We start from the raw sequence: 15,543 nt of genomic DNA on the forward strand, positions 1-15,543 counted from the left end.
AGCTTCCAGCTGTGGACAGATGATGGGGGAAGCAGCAACATTTACAGAAGTAGTATCTTATGAGACTTTTTACATTCACAGAAATGCTATGAAGAAAGATTTCTAAAGGCAAAGAAACCAAAGAAAGACCAGCCAAGTAGAGATATTAAGAGCTTCAAAATCCGAGAAAGCTGGTGTAGAGGAGGACTGAAGCTGTGAGCTGAAACAATTGTCTCAAGAGTGGGCTATTTGCCAAGTTAGGTTTGTTTTTTTTGTTTGTTTGTTTGGTTCATTATTTTTCTTGCTTTTGTTTGTTTATTCAGGCAGAGCTACACTTCCTATTGGAAGTGTAAGGGTTGAGGGCCTACTTCATTCAACATTCAACACACTTTGATTGGATAGATTAATATCTATCAGGCAATTTGTGAGGTGGTAATGATGTAATGGCGGGTATATTCAGAATTGGTTCCTGCTCTCATAAAGCTCTCACATGAGTAAAAGACATTAATCATATGAATATGTAGTTACATTCTAAATTAGGTGCTCATCATGAAAAGAAAGGTTTTTTTTTTATTATTACAGTAGAGATACAGAAATCTGATCCATTGTGGTGGTGATGATGGTGTGAGGGTAGAAACCAGGGAAGGCTTTCCCAACGAAGTGGCTTGTTTTGTTTTGCTTTTGTTCTGCTGAGATTCCATAAATGTGTGGGAAATCAGTAGCATCCCAAACAAAGACAATTCATGAGCACACAGAATGGATGGGGGAGTGCAGCAGGCCTCAGCAAGTGAAAGATGGCCAGGAAGGCTAAGACATGGAGGCTAAGGGGAGGTAAGCAGAACCAGACCGTGCAGGATGTTACTGGCCATCAGAAGGATCTGGGTCAACATCCTAAGCTTAATAGATAATCACTGAAAGTGTTTAAGAGAGAGTGAATGGTCAGGTAATTTACAAGCATTCTGTGACAGCTCTGTGGCAACTAGGGAAAGATTCGTGGTAGGCTATCCTGGTGCCTTGGGTATAAAATGATGGTGACTCAGATGAGTGAAAGCATTCCTAGGAGGAGCCGTGGATGAATTGGGGAGATATTCAAGAGGTGTAAAACTATCAGGATTTCATAGTGGATTGGACTTGGGTGGGAGAGTTAGGGAGGGGTCAGAGGTGACTCATCCCAGGAACTGAACTGAAGATGGGTGCCGGCTTAGGTCTGATGGGGAAGGAGCACAGCACCATTTGTTGTGTTTGACGTGTTTGTTGTGTTTGACCTACCACATTTGTTGTGTTGGAGATGTCCAAGGGGAGATGTGGTTTAGAGCTACTAATCTGTGAGTCTTCTCTCCATAGATGTCAATTGAAACCAGGGGCCTGAAAGAGATTTCTTAGAAAATACAGTCAGAAGAAAAGAGGCCTAGGCCTGAGCTTGAAGAATGCCCACATTTAATAACTTAGCAGCAGAGGAAACACTGGAGAAAGAGAGTAAAAATGAGTGCATACCCAGACAGAAGTGAGGAAGATGAGCAGACTGTGGCACCACCCAAGTCAAGAGAGAAAAAGGTGTTTCAGATAAGAATATTAACAAAGTAAAATCATGCTGAAAATTTAGGCGAAGGCATGGATTTATATGGATATTAAAGCCATCATTAACCTTAGGTAGCTCGTAGCAAGAGATGTCTTGGTGAAGGTAAAGGCCAGCTTTCCGACAGTGTTTGAGTCAGAGGGGGTCAGAAAAATGTCAGACATAAGTCTGGCTGCAGAGCATTAGGGTAATATTAGTAGTGGGATATAGGTCATAGGGAAATTGTTAAAAATTAGGCTGGCTGATGTTTAGTACATTTAAACCTGAACAGAGAAAGATATGGGTGAGAGAAAGCACTAGAGTAAAAAAAAAAAAAAAAAAAAAAAAAAAAAAAAAAAAAAGACAATGTAATTGAGAATGGACAGTTGTTTACAATTACCTTGGAAAATCATTTAGAATCAGAAGTGGGTTATTGAGACACTAGTGAAGTTTGCACGGGCCTCTTTATTCGTGGTATATGCTATAGTTTGGTCAGCGTTTTGAAAAATTTAATTTGCTGTTACTTCTTTTCTCATTTTAAATTAATACACATTAATTCCTAACTTTTAAATTAATTTTGTATGACTTTTCTTTTTTTAGTGTTTATTTATTTTTGAGAGAGAGAAAGAGAGAGAGAGAGAGAGAGAGAGAGTAAGTGGGAGAGGGGCAGAGAGAGAGGGAGACACAGAATCCAAAGCAGACTCCAGGCTCGGAGCTGTCAGCACAGAGCCCCATGCAGGCTTGAACTCACAAACCACGAGATCATGACTTGAGCTGAAGTGGGACACTAAACCAGCTGAGCCACCCAGGTGCCCCTGTAGGACTTTTCTTAAAGAAGATCTTCCTTAATTTTGTATCAGGCGCTACATAGCTTGGGTCCATCTCGTTTTGCAACTCAATTTTGGTAAAACTTAATCACATTTTCCTACAAAATGTACTAAAATAGCAGTTTACAGCCTAAAGGGGTTTCTTCTGCTGTGGTTTCTAGAATTCATGTTCTTCATTCTAATGCTTTGTTATTCTTGCTTGGGTTACCTTCCCTTTAAGTAGAACTAAGTACAGTATTTTACAAGAATCCTCCAGAGAACAATTTTCCTGGAGGTTTTCTTTAACATACAATGACAATTCTGTAAGCTCAGCTAGAGCTTTGAAAGTTAAAGAGTTGGGGCCCCAGTTCAGTAGTTTCGGAAGCAAGGCATCCATACACTGTCATGATTTGCTGGTACCTAAGCAGCAGGAGGGATGGGAAGAGAAAGCAGACTGGATGGGTTCATGAGGCAGGGAGGAGAAACCTGTAAACTTGATCCAAAATGTTGGCTGATGTTGTCAAAGCGAAAAAGGCAGTAGAGAGATCTTCTTGTCACGGACCCTCATTATTTGACTTAAAAATTCAGATAGTCCCAGATTGAGGAATGAGCTGAGTGGTCTGCGGAATGATGTCCTTTAGTCCTTTGTACTGGAGAGAATATGTGATTCCAGACACGTCAGACAGCAGCAGAGGAATATTGCTGCAGTCTCCAGGTGACTTTGAGGATGGTGACATTTTCTCGGCGCAAGGCAGCAGCCAGGAATGGCCCAGGAAAACTTCCACATCTACCCATCTCTCTAAAATTGCCCTTTATCCATGCTTTGTCCATCTGGAGCCTCGCCTGATCTTTACCATATCCAGTCCAGGAGGAAAAGGAAAGAAGAAGAGTGTTTTCATGGGAACTTCACTCTGGAATGTCGCAGTATTTGAAAACTATTTAAGGCTCCAAGTAAAATATATTTGGATTTTAAATTATTTTTGAAGTGTGAGGAAAGAGCCGTTACTGGCATATCTATCTACAAAGACAACAATGTATTTTAAAATGTATGTATCAAATGGACATGCTCCATCCCTATCTATCTATCTATCCATCATCTATCATCTATTTATCTATCTAACCTAATCTATCATTTATATCATAAAGATGCCTATAAGCTTCAGCACTTGAATGAGTTGTTTCTTGACCTTCACTTTTCTGTCTCTATCTCTAGGCTACACTCCTTTCCTGTTCTGTCAAAGGACACTGACTTATCTTTGTTCATCCAGCATCTAACGTGACTGTCACATGGTAAGTGCTCTGTACATTCACTCAATAAAGCTACGTTTTGAACTCTTATTTTTACGTCTAATGAGCAATACTATATGCAATTCCTCGATTGTATTTTTTCCCAGCTTTATTGAGGTAAAATTGACAAGAAAGTTGTACGTATCTACAGTATACAACATGATGATCTGATACATCATGAAATGATTACCACAATCAGGTTAATTAACACATCCATCACCTCACATAGTTGCTTGCTTATTTGTATGTGGTGAGAATACTTGGGAAGATCTACTCTTTTAGAAAATTTCAAGTATATAATACATATTAACTACAGTTATCATGGTATACATTAGGTCTCCAGAACTTCCTCATATTATGACTAAAGGCTTATACCCTTTGACCTGTGTCTCCCCATTTTGTCCCACCTCCCTGCCCCTGGCAACCATCATTCTATTTTCTGTTTCTGTTAGTTCAACTTCTTTGTTTGTTTGCTTTAGATTCCAGATATAGGTGAGATCATATAGTATTTGTCTTTCTCTGGCTCACTTCACTTAGATTAATGTTCTTCTCATTCATTCATGCTGTTACAGATGGTAGGACTTCCTCCTTTTCCATGACTACATAATGCCACATATATAGCACATCATTTTTATCCTTTCATCCTTTGATGGACACTTCAGTTGTTTCCACATCTTGACTATCGTGGATAATGCTGCGTCGACGGTGGGGGTGCAGATATCTTTTTAGACAGTGATTTCATTCCTTTGGTTATTACCCAGAAGTGGGATTTCTGGATCGGAGTGTATCAGTCTTCCTTCAGACATACTTGAATCCAGGGTGTCCACTTAGGTCATTTGCAGTCACTCCTGACCTCCTTTCTCTTCCCTTTCTCCTTCTTTCTTCTCTCATCCCATTCCTTGCTTCTGCTGCCTTTTGTATGTTGGTTTTGCTTCTTATGAAGATTGTTTCCAACAAGGATATGATAATATAATAATATAATTTTGGGATTATAATATTATAATCATGCACTATAATATATTAATATAATTATAATTAATATGTAATACCATAGTATATACTATAATATAAATGATATTAAGTATTAATAGTATTACACATTATAACATAATGTTAATAAATATAATACAATTAATGAATAGCAACATAATTAGAATAATATTTATTTATTATATAAAATTTCCTACACAATTCAACATTGTATTATGAGCATAATTTAATTAAAATTACATTATGAGAATTTCTTCATGCCATTAAATTTCTGTGAAAAAATTTTAATTAGACCTATTTAATAAACTATCTTGCAAATGCAATGCTTTTATAAAAGTCTCCATTATTATCTTTATTATTGGAGAAACATATGTTTTAAATTAAAATATGTTAACTTCTTTTTGTTTTATTCCTGATGTAAGCAGGTTTGGGGGGGGGGTTGTTCCTTTTTTTTTTTTTTTTTTTTTTTTTTTGATGAGTAAATTTAAGAAGAATGTAGAGGCTGAAGAATAATAATATGCTATTCTTTGTATATGAAAATGGCAGTCCTGACCTGCCATTAGTCGGGGCACTTATGCCTATGATAGATTTTTCCGGATCCATCTGCTTTTCCTTCCAGGCACCCCAGGCTCCTCAGGACGAAAGGCATAATCTTCGGTCTCCGAACAGAGCAACGCTAATGAGGATGACCCTGACCTCATGAGAATAGTGCTCTGACCCCCTGACCCAAACGGAAATAGAAAAGCTTGAGCAGTACATTTAAGAGTAACTTTGGGATTCGTTCTATGAGTATAAAGATAAATGAGAAAATAAATTCCACTCACAAGTAGAGACACTTGGATAATTGTATGATATTTGAAACATAAAACTTAAACTGAAAACTATTACCCTTGTAAATTGAATTACATTATCATTCCTTTTAACTAACATCAGAATTACCTTTCCTTTAATATTTCCTTAGTTAATAAGAACCAAATCTTATTATAATAATTAAGGCTACTAAAAAGTCTTTAAGCCTTTTTCTTTTTAAGAGATGCATTTATTATCCATTTATTAGGTCTGTTTGAAACATACACTGAAATTGTGTTATTTTAGAAATGCCAATTGAAATATATTGAATATTGAAATATATTTAGGTTATGGTTAAGTAGTGTCAAATAATTCTTTCCCACTAAATATTATGAAGACTTGCTTTAGTTAATAATTAGATACTTATCATGCATCTTATCTCTATTAATAATGATCATTCTCAATTATTATCTTGAATCTGTTTTACTAAAATCCTTGCATATAAATTCATTAATATTTTAATTACCTGATGGTATATGGAAGCTCTACTAATATCAGAAATTTAAAATGTACTATCTCTAAATACAAATTATATGAAAAGACACAGAATGAAATTATTGTTTATGTTCATTTGCTTTGGTAAGAGACGGGGTTAATTTTCATGACAAATCGTAGGTATCTGGATGCAATATTCATTAGTCATGGAAGCAAGAAATGCACAGAGAACTGGTCTAAGAAAAACAAAATCCTTATTTCTGTCTTTTAAAAACTAAAACACCTGCCTCTATCAGGACTGTTTGCACCATTTTACTACTGGTTCAATTACTTTTTTTTTTTTTTTTTTTTTTTTAATGGCAGCTTCAGCTCTGGGTTGCCTAACAAAGTATGAAAGCAAGGCACTTTTTGACTATGGGCAACAACTTTCAGATAAGACATAAAACCAGAGTCCTGGTATTTTCTGGAAGAGTGGAGTCACTAGCTGCAGTGTCCTAGCCAAATTTCAATTTGGGTAATTGCATTCTGCTTCCTTTAAAGGCCCCTGGTTGGTTCAGTTAGATAAGGAACTCTTCACTTCCTGCCTGAACAGTTACAGAATGTGGCAGTGTTCTGGGAAATGGTTCCTGGGTTTGCTCCTTCGATGGGTGAATGTCAACACTGCAACACACATAGCTACAGATGCATTCGCACGCTCACAAGTACAAATATGTCATCAGTGAATTGAAATCACATGTGAAAGGCGTGCTTCTGCACACATCTACATTTTCAGAAGGCCAGATTCCATTGTGTCACCAATACCATGGAAATAGGGTCCCTGCCAGTACACACACACAAAAATACAGTTTTTGAAGAAGGCAATGACTAATCTTTAAGAGTCAATTTTATTATAACTAAAGCATAATACATAAAATAAAAGAATAACTTATTAGAGAAGAAGAAATTATATGCTGGATGCTCCATCTTGTGGCTCTAGGGATAGCCCTATTGATAAACACATTATTGTGACTTAGGTTAAGAAAGCTTCAACACACGTGTAGCAATTTTTTAAGGAGATTTCCAATAACCTCTGACTATTCCAGGTTACTGTTCACAATAAGAAGAGCAGAATTTTAGAAGTCTCCCTAAAGAGAGTAATAGCAGGATTTAGCTCCTAGTGGATTACAGCCCACATTATGAAACTACTGCACATTTGGCACAATTATGCACCACTGGCAGCCTTTTCTCAAAGGAAGCCTCATGTTAAATGAACACTTAGAATCATTTTGGAACTCATGCATCTTGCAGCTAACACTGTGCTAAGTTAAGCATCTAATACTATGCCCATCTGGTAGAGAGAGAATATCAGGACTGCAATATCATCAGTCCTTTCCCCTTAAAAGCTTTGATTTCATTAAAGGTGACCTCTCAAAGTGCTTTAGAAAATGAGCTACTCTACAAAATGTGCTGAATAGGACAGAGGGGCATTGAGTACATAAATTACTGTCGTATCCATTGTTGTCTTTAAGGTTTCCAGGATCATGCAGGTTGGCTGTTTTGCTGCTTTGGTGTCCTATGAAACCAGTCTAGAAGATATTCAGTGGGCACTGAAGGGTTGAGGAATGTACATTTGCAATAAGATGCACTGGCCATTACTCTCCAGTGTGTGACTGGGATGGAAGATTTTCAGAAGAGAATCTGGAAACCTCAGAAACAAAATGCAGACTTCAGTCCCCTTCCAGAACTAAGCATTTGGAAAACTGAATTTCAAAGAATGAATATGAGTTTATTTCATACCTTCTCTACTCTCACTACAAAATGGCGTTTTAAGAACTCTGCCATAAATATTTTACAAAAATATGTAATCACACAGCCACAAACCATGTATTCTAGCTCCAACCACCTTGAGATAATACCTATTTGAAACACGGTACAAAACATGAACCAAGCAAGTAAGACCCCTGCAAAGAAAACCGATGAGGCAACGTTCAAATTGACTTTTACTTATCAAAAAGGCTCTGGAGCTACTGCTCAAAGAAGATTTATTTCATTAATTTTATTGAAATGATTTATTTTTGCTTCATTCACAATGCCCTGAACTTAGTTATCCGGCTTGAAAGTCAAACTTAGAAAAAACAAATTACATGGGGGCTGCCATGACCTAGGCTATGAATATTAGTGGAAAGTGATAGTGTTCAAAATTTCAAAACCTATAGCAGCCCTTTCATTTTCATGATTTATTTTGCCTACAGTAGATTCCAGAAGGGGATAAAGTAAAATAATCTTAGACATCAGACTTTGTTTTTTTTTTTTCTTATGTCCATGTGTTAATTTCTGAAACAGAGTTGGAACTGTCATACTGGTTTATGTAAGTTGTACTCAACTTTTCATATCTCTATTTGGCTTAGTCTGCCTCTCAGTGTACTTAGCCATTTAATAAAGATGGTAATCATTATTTCACAGAAATAGATAAAGGAAAAGGTTGAACTTCATATTTCCACAGATTTTGAAATTATTATTATCTTATACAAGAATTTTGTATTTATTTGAACAAAGTGAAACTAATGATCTTAACTGAGCAAGGCTGCATCAAAAAAATCAGGAGACTTTATATTTCAGAAATATTTTCATTTGAATGAAAGTAAATTTTTAAATGTTGGTAATTCTTTAAAATTGTTAAAATTGTTTAAAATGTTGAAATTTTTAATTTTCAGTTGTTTTGAGGACGAGCTTGTCCAGATTTTCACAATCCTCAAGAGTTCTAAAAAGCTTATATTATACTCCACAAAATGTGTTGGTTTCATTTCTTATTCCTTAGTAGACCCCAGGAGAACATAAAGTAAAACAAACCTAAAGTAAACAAACAAACAAAAACAAAACACGACCACCATACTTTTTTGGTCTTATATTCATGTACTAAGTTTCAAAATACACTTAAAGTTATAAGCAGATTTTAATTTATGTTGTGTTTTAATTTATTTATGTTGTAATTTATTTTTGTTGTATTTATCATTTTGATTTCAAGTATTTATTCGTATTTGGATTATTGATTCTATTTTTTTGCTTATGAATTCCTCATTGAACCTTTTCCCAAATTGAAACACACATATCTTTTTCTAATTTGAGAGAGAGAGTGTGAGCAGGAGAGAAGGTCAGAGTAAGAGAGAGAGAGAGAGAGAGAGAGAGAATCCCAAGCAGGCTCCATGCTTAGCATGGAGCCCAATTCCATGACCCTGGGATCATCACCTGAGCTGAAATCAAGAGACACTCTGCCTCACTCCGCCTACTGAGCCATCCACACACCCCTAAAACACATATTTATATTATTATAATCACAAAATTATCCATTAATGCATTCCCACTCTATGCATTTTAAATATTAGAAGCTGATAAATTAATAAACAAAAGTTCCCTAAATAAAATAGATAAAAGTCACCACTCAAGGGACTATCAACACATGACTTCCAAGATTTCAGAATTCTGTGGACCAGGGATTGATCTGGGTCTGTTCTTTCACTTCTTTTTAAATAAAAGTGTATCCAGTATCTGTCTAATGCATGTCCTGCCATTGTATGTTGGATGTGTTGGAAGCTGGTAACTTATTTAGTTTACAGTTTGTTTCTTTTCTTAATTGAGAAAAACTACTCTCAGGAACTGATATTTAAAAACCACACACTGAGGAGTCTCCTATGCAAGTGAACATAATCTAAATTTGAATTGAACCTGAAATGATAATGGGACGAGATTTGAGGGAGGGGCTGAAGGAAGAAGTAAGTTATTTTACATGTGCTATGAATGTGGATGTTGTAACCAGAGGGAAGGCTGTGTCAGATTGTATTTCATAAAATCAGACACAATAATAGTTCTGGCCCCACAAACTTTTCCAGAGCCTTGTCATCCCTCAGTGAAGAATTACAGCCTATTTCCCATCTCTTTGAAACTAGGTGGAACTTTGTGGCTGTTTTGATTTAATAAGATGTGGTGGCAATGATGCTACACGACTTTCGATTCTACCTCATAAAGTAATATGGCTACCACCTGGCTCTCCGCCTTTTGGGACACTCACCCTTTGAACCCAAACACAATATCCTAAGCCACATCAAAAGATTATGTGTAGGTGTTCTGCCTGGTAGCCGCAGTCAAAATCCCAACTGACAGACAACAACAGCTGCCAGACACGTAAGTGAATAAGCCTTAAGACGATTCTAGTTCCCAGCAATCAGGCCATCTCTGTTCATGCAAAACAAGGGAGAGACAAGTTTGCCACAGCAAGTCCTGCAGAAATTATAGACAAACTTGTGAGCAACATAAATTTGTTTAAGTCATTGATTAGAGGGGAGGCTGCTTTTTCCACACAGATAAAGATAGTCGGAATAGATCACAAACTGTGTTAGATAGCTGATTAGAAATGTATGAAAATAAATCTGAGCAAACCTGGCATGGCTAAATCTAGTAACTAATATTGTTTATGTATTGCTTGAGTCTTAATAACCTAGTTTTGGAGGTATTGGATTGCTGTATTAAGTCCTTTTATTGGTGCCATAGGACCACAGTAGATAGATCAGACCTGGGTGTGTGTTTAGGGATAGAATTTCCCCCAGAAGGTAACGTATATTCCTAAATTATACTATGAAGAGGAGAATGCTGGGGCAGGGAATCAAGACTCAAAAAGTTCATGAGCGAGTGAGTGAGTAAAGGGAAAACTTTTCTCCTCCCTTTAGGGTCAGGAGTTACTTTAGCCTAGACTGAAACACAAAGATGCCTGGAGCCCTTTGGTGGTGGCAGTTTTGGGAGTGAACTGCCCCTTCAAGTGGTAAAGTTCAGTTTTGTCTTCTAGTAGTAGGGGAGAGATCTTCTAGTTTATCGAAGTCAGGGCCATTCCAGTGAGACCACCTGGACTTGTGTACTATTGTCTTCTGTTTTGAATTTCCCTCCCATTGTTTCTAAACATTCAGCAAAGTGTCATGAGAAGTTATTTCCTGATATTTGCCCTCCTGAGCCTATATGAAACAAGGAGAAAGGGCTGTTCTAAGCTTGAAAGAAGTAGATAAGCAGATATTAGTGTTGATACTAGAGGTAAGATGGTAATACTAGTCTCTAGTGAAAAGCAGTACATAGTAGAGCAGCCATCTGGTGAAGTTCATCAAAGGCAAAGGAAGCATTTTGGTTGCATGATGCAGAGACTGGAACCAACTAATTGCAAAGTTTCATAATCAAGTCTGATTAGGCAGTCCTCCAGGAAATTCTTCTGGAAAGCTAATTTGTATCAATAAAGCTGCTGAGAAGATTATTATTCATATGATTGTGGATTATAACAGTTAAGCACACCACTTACTAGACGTTTGACCATCTGTAATAAAATCTTTCTCTCTGTTTTCTGTTAAGAGGAGTGATGTCTATCTCATGGAATTGACATGGTGGTTTAAATGAACTATTGTAGATGCACTGGCCCAGTTGAGGCCTTCTCATCTAACCTGTCATTACAATAAATCCCATAAATTAAAGTTAAATGTAACAAAATCATGAAGTACTCAGGAGAAAAAAAAATAGAAAGCATTCTTTTCTTTTTTTTAATTTTTCTTAATGTTTTATTTTTTTATTTTTGAGACAGAGAGAGACAGAGCATGAGCGGGGGAGGGTTAGAGAGAGAGGGAGACACAGAATCGGAAGCAGGCTCCAGGCTCTGCCTGTCAGCACAGAGCCCGACACGGGGCTCAAAGTCACAGACAGTGAGATTGTGACCTGAGCCAAAGCCGGAAGCTCAACCGACTGAGCCACCCAGGTGCCCCGAAAGCATTCTTTTCTTAATCTTGGGCTTGAGAAGGATTGCCTAAACATAAAGAGGGGGGCAACTGGGTGGCTCAGTCGGTTAGGCATCTGACTTTGGCTCAGGTCATGATCTTTCCTTTCATGAGTTCGAGCCCCACATCAGGCTCTGTGCTGATAGCTCAGAGCCTGGAGCCTGTTTCAGATTCTGTGTCTCCTTCTCTCTCTGCTCCTTCCTGGCTTGTGCTCTCTCTCGTTCTCTCCAAAATAAATAAACGTTAATAAAATTTAAAAAAGGAAAAACAAATAAACATAAAGATGAAGAAATACGGTAGGAAGAGTCTAGTCTAGACACTATTAAATTAATTTGACTTCTACCAAATTAAAAAAAAAACTTTTGATATTAAAAATTAAAAGGGAAAATGAAAATTGAAAGTACATCAACAGAGAAGTAGATGAGAGCTGAAGATTTATAATTTACTTAAAATCAATATAAATATTCAATAAAGAATAAAAATAAGCTCAATGCCCCCTAATAAATGAATTTCAACATGCTCCCATTGATACTCTACTGGCAAATCCCAGTGTTGAATAGACTATGATGATATTAGAGCTTCCTTATTTTGATGGAAGGAGCATAAACTGGTGAAAACATTTCAGAGTGTAGAATTATTCTAGAATCTTAGAGTTATTTGACAATATGTAAGAAAAACTGCAAAATGATATTCTGCTTGATCCCACATTCCACTTTTAAGAAGATATTCTAAGGAAATAGAGACACAGAAAAATATTTATATACAATTATTTTGCAATAGCTTAAATAAGAAATGATACGATAATACAAATTAACCATAACATAATAGTTCAAATACATTGAGTATAATAGTAATGGTATTGATACAGTATTACACTGCCATTAAAAAGGTCACAGTGATAAGATAAACTGTTAAGAAACATATTCCTGAGAGAAAGAATAAGTGAGAAAAAGAGAAAAATATGGCACTTTTCCAAAATATGCATGTGGAAAATACTGGAATAAAATGTGGCAAAATAAGAATGATGAATTTTTAGATTTTTCTACATGTTATAATTTCTTTTCAAAAAATTATATTACTTCAAATTGGGAAAATATTTGAATATTAGAGTTCATAAAAATGTTGGAATAAGACACAGAAGATAAAATTTTTCAATTTTCTCTTCGAAACACCCTTATTCACGGATTAAATTGCTATTTAAGTGTTCAGCTGGAATAACTGAGGATCTTGTTGTATGGTCAAAGTACCCCAAGCAAAATTACAGTTGAAAAGACACAACTCATGAATAAGAAGGGGAGTGAGAGGTCCAGACTTCCACTTATGGAATGGATAAGTCACAAGGATGCAACATACAGCAAAGGGAGTACAGTCAATAGTAATGTAGCAAGTTGTATGGTGATGATACTTGCAAGCAACAGGGTTCTCCAATCACTATGTTGTACAACTGAAACTAATTAACATTGTATATCAACTACACTTCAGTAAAAAAAAAAGGTATTCAGTTGATAAATTTCCATTAGTAATAAGACATCTGACTTAGTATTGGAGTACCCCTGAAAACTGCTGAACTCTAAAGTTATCAGATACAAGGGTCGGAATCGACAGTATTAATTTTGTGTCAGTTGCCAAGACAATCATTTCCTTTCACTATCTGCTCACATGGTGACTCATTTGGAACCTGCCTTTTGGAGTATCTGGAGTCTTCAACCTCTCCACCTCCCATAGTGGAGGAATAGAGTAAAAGCAATAAAATTGGCAAATAATAATAGGTATATTTAACGGTAGCTTAAAAATGATAACCTGGAACATATTGGCATTTACCAATAAATCAATATTAAATAGTGGTAAATTGAGGAGTGACATCAGCAAGATGGCAGACTAGGAGGACTGTTCCAACAAAAACAAGAACAATGAATAAACAACTACATGCCAATGGAAATAGTTCTAGGAGAGCTCTGGAGAAAAATGGGAATGCTGCAGATACACTGTGGAGCACTTCTCAGTATAAATCCTAAGGAAACGAAATTAGGATCTTGAAAAAATTTCTACACTCCCATGTTCATTTCAACATTATTCACAATAAGCCAAGATATGGGAACAACCTAAATGTCTGACAATGAATGAATAAAGAGAGAAAATGTAGTACACACGCACGCGCACACACACACACACACACACACACAGGAATATTACGCATCCTGAAAGAAGAAGGAAATCCTATCATTTGTGACAACGTGAATAACTGTGGAGAACATTATGCTAAGTGTAATAAGCCCACTGTAGAAAGGCAAATACTGCATGATCTCACTTATATGTAGAATCTAATATAGTTGACTCATATAAAGGAAGAGAAGGATGGTTGTGTTCAGGGGCTGGGGGAGAGGTAAATTCAGAGATGTTGGTCAGGAGGTACAAAGTTGCAGTTATGCAAAATGAGTAAGTTCCGGAGATCTAATGTACACCAATGTGCCTACTGTTAGCAACACTTCATTTTGTACTTGGAATTTGCTAATAAATGTGATCACTATCTCAAGTGACGGACATGTCAATTGGCTTGAATGTGGTGATTATTGCACAATATGTAGGTATATCAAATCATCAAATTACATACCTCAAATGTATATGATCATTAATTGTCAAAAAAGAAAAAATATAAAATAGCAATATATTGAGTTTTGTGTATATAAAATGTTTAACATGTACATATATGTACACAATTATGAATATGGAAAGTCAACTTCCAAAAATACTTTCATTTAAATTATTATTTAAAGTATGTATATTTTAAATGTCAAAAATGTCTTTTAAGTATGTATTTAGCTTAAAATATTCCACATTGTTTTATATCTCATGGTTGCCAAATAAAAACTTGAATTAAAAATTTGAAGGTTGGAGGATAAATTAAAAAAAAATTGAAGGTGAACGTGTTAAAAACATAATGTGGTCTTGAGTACCTCAAGGTGCATCTTCTAATTGCAAATAGAGTAAGAGTAAGAGTTTACTTGTGTATCCAAAATACATATCTCGGGACACAAGGATATAGCTTTTAGTTCTTCACTCAAGACAATTTTTGTGAGGTATCCAAGATATTATAGAATATATACAAAAATATATTTGTGAGTGAATACTGCAACTTTGCTGCACGAGATGTAACAAAATATTGTTATTGTAGATCACATTAATTGGAATTTTTATTCAGATACAGCCTTAGAATCACTGGTATCTCTAGAAACTTAAAAGCCAATAATTTCTCCCCTATCCAAGTTTATCAGAAAAGGAGACCTAAGGCCAATTATATACCTTTATTGATCATAGAGCTAATGTTGGAAACTGTTGTTTATATCTACAGGCAAATGGAATATCTAATATCGTTTTCAGAATTAAACATATTTACCCATCCGAAGACAAGGTTAGTCTAAGGCTGACCCGGCCTGTGTAAAATGCACGGCTTGGGAGAGCAGAGCTAAATTTATGCTTACCTTGGGCAACTTCCGCAACGTGCTTGACACCGGTATATTTGAATGCTTTTATCTATTTGACTAAAACTACCACTACTAATGAGTAATTCAAAATTCTAGATAGGCCAATTAATGTAGTTGCAGCAATTTGTCTACCTGGTCCAAGATTTTAGTGGTATGTGCTTCAAATAATTAATAGAATATTAATAAGTGGTCCATATCTATTTATCATGGCCAATCAGAAACAAAACTGGTTCCTAAGTGCACTTCATTATAATCATGTTATATATCTAGAGTAAGAGTATTTCAACTGAGGTAGGAAAATAGGCGCTAGGTGTGTACAAAGGAGAGTCTGTGATGCTGAGGTGTCAGGCTTCTGATACAGGCAGTCCACTTCCCCTGTG

Source organism: Neofelis nebulosa, chromosome 5 (genome assembly GCF_028018385.1).
Source record: "Neofelis nebulosa isolate mNeoNeb1 chromosome 5, mNeoNeb1.pri, whole genome shotgun sequence".
NCBI lineage: Eukaryota > Metazoa > Chordata > Mammalia > Carnivora > Felidae > Neofelis > Neofelis nebulosa.